Consider the following 6249-nt stretch of genomic DNA (forward strand, 5'->3'; position numbering starts at 1 on the left):
GAGGGCGCTCCCAAAGGGTGCGACCCGAGCGGGTGGACGGGGGGGTGGGCACAGGGTAAGTGGGGTGCGGGGCTGTGGGAGGGGGGAGGGGGGACGGGGGGATGAGGGGAAGACGGTGTGAGGGGGTAGAGCCGTGTGAGTGGGGCCGGACTATGTGAGTGGGGGGTGAGGCAGCGTGAGTGGGGGGTGGGGCGGTGTGAGGGGGCGGGGTGGTGTGAACAGGGGGGCAGGGGAGGCGGTATGAGCGGAGGGTGGGGCGGTGTGAGCAGGGCGGGGCGGTGTCAGGGGGCGGGGTGATGTGAACAGGGGGGCGGGGCTATGCGATGGGGCAGGGTGGTGTGACCAGGGGGGCGGGGCGGGGTGAGTGGAGGTCGGCCACAGGGCAGAGCAGGTACAACTTGTCTTGGACACAGAATTTCCCTGACAGAAAAGTTTTTCATGCAAAGTTAGGCAAATACGTGCAAATTAAAAAGACGCAAACAACTGATTTCATGCTCACGTTAATTTATAAAACGGATTCTTGGACCTGAAGTGCATCGGGTGGAAACGGATCCTGGGTCTGACCTGGTGCCTGCTGGGGGGGGGGGGCGCACAGCGTGCAGACTTCCCACCCGCGGTCTTGAGGCCTGTTCGTTCGTAGGCTGCGGATATTTTGCTAATTTTTGATACACCACGACTTTCCAGTAATGTGTACAGTGTCCAAGTGATGTGACCTGTCTTCCTGTCCAATGACGAATAGTAATGCTGTTTGAGATAAATGAAGAACAAATTGGGAATCGTATTTATCTACATTTGGTAAAGGTTGATCTATGTTTTCATTTCATTGAAACCCTGTCTTCTGTCCACAAAGACTTGCTCGCGAGACCAGTAGGATGACAGGAAGTGGGAGATGAGCTTCAGCACAGAGTGGATCCAAAGTCAGTCCCACATCCTAGAATCCCTACAACCCCATGGCGGGAACAGCTGCGTAGCTAGGATTTCATGTAATTTAAATGAGGAAATAACTTTGTATCGCTTTTGCATTTTAATTGCATCGTTTATAAACAAACTGCCATGACCCTTTCTTCGAGACCATAAACTGGGGAGGTTTTTCATGATTGCCTTCACAACCTTTCAAAGTGGTCTGAGCACATTTTGGGTAAAAATTTTGGGCACTGAGATTTTAGTTTGTAAAAAATTATTCATTAAAATGTTAGCATCAGAACACCTTTTTATCCTCATAAAACTAAAAAAAAAATCATTGCATTCCATTAAACATTAAAGAAAATGCATGAAGTCATTTGAAAGAGAACTGTGATTTTCCAGTTCACTGCCTGTCCCTAAAGGAACATATCTTTACGAGCACCTGGAAAATACTTGATGGTGTGTCGTTTCTGCCAAAACAGCTTCTACAATTCCAGCATCAAGGGATTCACTTTCCTCCACAATAAATGCTGGCTTATTAATGCTCAAACTAATTCAAGGGAAGAGATTCTGAGACACAAAATGAAGGGGATTTAATAAATAAGAACATGAAAATATACATAGGTAGCCAGGCATCTGTAGAATTGATATACTTAATCTGGTATTTCACTCGGTGTTAATAAATTATGATATGTATAGGTGTGAATGTTGCTTCATAGACACATTATTAATCATTGTTTATTATTAACCGTTGTTAAAATTCCTTCTAAAGTCAACCTATAAGAATATTTCAATAAGCCAAAATTAAATAAACGAGTAGCTCAAGGAACTGGCACCATTACCCTTTGGGAAATTAAAAAACCAGAAACACCACGTCAGATAATTATGAAGAGATCAACCAACCTAGCTTGTCAAGCATATTTATCTCAATTTGAAATACCTACAAACATAAGTAACCAAAATCCATCTTTAGCATGAACACTATAATTAAAGACGTAGGATCTTCAGTCCCCTGGGTGGAGAGGGACGTGGGCGGAAGCATGTTGGAGGAACGGGGTCAGGGGTCAGACGCTTTTCACAAAGACCCAAATGAAAGAAGTCAGGTAGAGAATGTGGGCTTACACAACTTCTTTTAAAAACAGGCAAAACTAAAATATTTGTTTTTAGAAATGCAGCTTTTATAGCTATAATAAGAAATGAAAGGAACATTTCTTTTAAATAGAAACAAAAAATATTCAGGTTATAAGACTTAGAAAAAATAATCCTCAGCACGTGTTCCCTGGATCCCATTTTCAGAGTAACTGTGCATAGTTGTTAAAAATGCAGACGCTTGGGGAGCCTGGGTGGCTCAGTCGGTTGAGCATTTGACTTTTGATTTCGGCTCAGGTCGTGATCCCTGGGATCAAGACCCTTGTCGGCCTCCATGCTGAGCGTGGAGCCTCCTTAAGATTCTTCCTCTCCTTCTGCCCCCTCCCCACTCGTGCTCACTCTAAAAAAAAAATGCTTTAAAAAAATGCAGACCCTTGGTTCAACCAAGACTCTGAATCACAAACTCATGGGTGGGGCCCATGTTCCTTGGTTATTTATTAGACTCATCAAAATTATGTGTTCTGAGAGTCCTCTTTTATTTGTACCTTAGAAGAATTGCAAAGGACTGATTTTCTTTCAGCAATAACCTAATTTTAGATAAGAGGAAATATGGAAAAGAAAATATGTCAAACCTGCTAACAAGTTTGAAGAATGCAGAAGGGAGGGTGGTCCACGAGGAGCAGTGCTCATTGCTCGTGAGCCTGTGGTGAGCGGTGAGTAGGGTAAGAGCACATGGGAGCACGTTTAGGGACCCAACGTCCTCCTCCCTGCTGCAGGAGCGTCATCCGGGAGCCAAGACAGACTGCAAGTCAGAAATTCATTGCTAGCAATGTCATGAGATTTGTTTTGTGACAAATAGATTCGTGATTTTTAATGCCAACCATGGCTGCTAGTAAATGAAAAATTTTCTTCAGTTTGGCACTCATTGATACTTAGGAAGCTAAAGTTCGTAAATCACAAGTTGGACATTCCTTAATTAGTGGGTAACAATTCCTTAGTCAAGAGGCTTCTTTTCTTTCTGAGAAAGCCCTCATTCCCCAAGATCCTGACTCATCACATCTGATCCTGGGTGCCTGCCTGCAGAGACCTGCCCGCCCCTGTTTCGGGTACCTGACCAGTCCTCCTGAGCCCTCCCATCACTGGCTTTGAGACCACCAGCCCCACAGTATACGGGACACACAACTTACAATGACATACGTGAACCTCTAGTTCTTATTATCTAAAACCAGTGATTTTTAACTTCAAGCACATAAAGTTAAACTGACACCCACCGTCTCCTCGAAGCTTCCCTTCCCTAATGGCCTCTGATTTTGCACAGTAACATCGTTGAATGTTGCCCTACAGATTTACGCCATGTACTTATTCTCTAAGATTTGACTCGAGCTTTTGAATTTATGTCCAAAATTCTGCCTTGACAAATGCCAAAATTGGCACAGCGGTGCATTTCTTCTCATTTTTCATCTCATTTTTCCCTTCCCAGTTCACATAAGTGGGGCAGGTGTAAGCTATTTGACTAGTCGGTCTCTTCGAGAGCCTTGAAGGTACAGCCGCGGCTCCTCCCGTGGGACCAGGTTTCCCTTTGCCTGGTGGCCAGACGGATGCGCGGCTCCTCCTCTTCACCCAGCAAGCCTGCTGCCTTCCCGGGCACTTCCGTCCTGTCCGGCCCGCCCAGGGGTGAGCGATGCGCACAGGACCCCTCACGTCCGCAGCTCCTGCTTCACGTGGGTCCTTCTCTTGGACCCTCCACACCCCGGTTCTGCAGAAATATCCTCGAAGAAGCAGTTTCAAGAACGACACCAAGCGAGATGTTTCTTCTGATGTAAATCCGTATCTGTCTTTAGTTTTCATAGCTTTCCTTTGGTTTTTATTTTGTCCTTTCCTGTTTCAGAGACGTCATGCCTCGAGCCCTGCAGATCCCAGGCCGCGGGCAAGGACTCCAGCCACGGCCCCTCCTCAGGCTGCTTGCCTTCTGGGTTGGAGTGGAATGTGCCTCCTCCAGGATTTCAGACACATTATTTGTAAGGATATCAAACATGTGTAAGCACTGTTCTTGTTAGATCTCTTTCATGGCATTACTTATGAACTCCCAGTTTGGGACCCTGACCATCTGGCAATCATACAAAGACTGCATTTCGTAGGATGGGATACTGGCAGACCCGTCAACTTTCTCGGTGGTTTTGCTCCCCGGTCACTGCCTGTCCTAACCCCGCTGGAACCCTCGCTTTCTGCTGTCAGGACACGCACCCAAGATATGAGAAGTCACCAGAGGAGGAAGGGGCGTTCCCACTCAGGTAGTGCTAAAGAGCACTGGCTCCAGATCTCTAGGACAAATGGACTCTGTTCACAAATGCACCCCCTTCCAGGGCACATCCAGTCACTTCCCAGACCGCGAAGAAAAGTTACTGTAATCCGAGTACGTTTTCACCCGGCTTAAACGGAATTGCCCCACAGCTTTTCAGGATGCTCTCTGACCTGTCATTGCACTCCTACGGGATGACTCAGGCGTCACTCAGAAATGGGACACCAGCAGGCTGCAGAGGTCCACTGGTTAATTTAATTCATATTTACTATATATGTTAACCATAGATTAAACTTTTTCTGTTAACTTTTAATTGTTCTATGTTTTCTAAACTGAAAATAATCCAATTAAAAATTTTTTGAAAGATATCCCCAGAAATACACACCAGGCATATGATATTCGAAATTGTTCCGCAGAGATAGCATTCCGAAGGTAGAAACGTGTGGTACGTGGCAACAATTTGCAGTTTGCAATCCACTTTGGTGAAAGCAGTCTCCAAAATGAATTCCTTTACACACATTGTTCGAGGGTATTCACGCAGCCCCTCTTCTCTACCACGTCTAGTCTCCTTCCTGCTCCTCACGTCAAGTTCCTCTTATTATCTGCAGCAGTAGGACCACAGACGAGCCAAACGCGAGTTCAGGAGCCCCCAGCCTCAAACACAGGGACCTCACGGGTGGGGATGTCATGCATGCTTCGGATGGATGCGTTGTCTTGCTCAGGGAAAGGATCTTTCTCAGGAAAATGGGTGTCTGGACAACCATCCACACAAGGGGTATCTGAGAGAGCTTCCTGGCACTCACTTCCCACGCTCACAGTCGACTCGATGTCTCCCGGCTCGAACTGTGTTAGTAGATGCACCAACTATCCCTTTGCATCCAGCTGCTCTCCATGTGTTTTTCATCTTTTCATTGCTTTTTCTTTTTTTAAGTTTATTTATTTATTTATTAAAAAAATTTTTTGGGGCGCCTGGGTGGCGTAGTCGGTTAAGCGTCCGACTTCAGCCAGGTCACGATCTCGCGGTCCGGGAGTTCGAGCCCCGCGTCGGGCTCTGGGCTGATGGCTCAGAGCCTGGAGCCTGTTTTTGATTCTGTGTCTCCCTCTCTCTCTGCCCCTCCCCCGTTCATGCTCTGTCTCTCTCTGTCCCAAAAATAAATAAACGTTGAAAAAAAAATTAAAAAAAAAATTTTTTTTAACATTTATTTTTTATTGAGAGACAGAGAGAGACAGAGCATGAGCAGGGGAGGGGCAGAAAGAGAAGGAGACACAGAATCGGAAGCAGGCTCCAGGCTCCGAGCCATCAGCACAGAGCCCGATTCGGGGCTCCAACTCACCAGCTGTGAGATCATGACCAGAGCTGAAGTCGGACGCTCAACCGACCGGGCCCCCCAGTGCCCTAAGTTTATTTATTCATTTTGAGAGAGAGAGAAAGAGAAAGAGAGCATGAGCAGGGGAGGGGTGGAGAGAGAATCCCAAGCAGGTTCCACAATGTCAGTGCAGAGCCTGACGTGGGGCTGGATCTCACAAGCCCCGAGATCATGACCTGAGCCAGATGCTTAACTGACTGAGCCCCCAGGCGCCCCACATCGCTTATTCTTAACACAAAATACAGTTCACACATGAGTAATCCATGGAAACCCAGTCATGAGACGATGGGGAAGGACCAGCCCGGAGTCGCACGGCCTGCAGCACAGAAGAGCCGGCGGCCACCAGGGCACCAGGAAGCCCCTCGCTGCAGCGGCAAGGGGTTGGCGCTCCCGGTGAGGTCCCCGCCGACCATATAAAAATGCGGTCTTGGAAAAGATGTGGTTTTGTTGGTGCTCATTGAGTATATTGTACTTTTTGCAATTTGGAGCCCAGCATCTCTGGGATCTCGATTATTTTAAGTCAATGCAACACAAACCTCTTATAATTAAAAAATACAATTTTGGCAGATTGGAAAACTGAAGAAACATGAT

This window comes from Lynx rufus, unplaced genomic scaffold, assembly GCF_022079265.1.
Source record: "Lynx rufus isolate CCGP_SWC_20201006 ecotype Redwood Valley unplaced genomic scaffold, mLynRuf1.p SCAF_47, whole genome shotgun sequence".
Classification (NCBI taxonomy): Eukaryota; Metazoa; Chordata; class Mammalia; order Carnivora; family Felidae; genus Lynx; species Lynx rufus.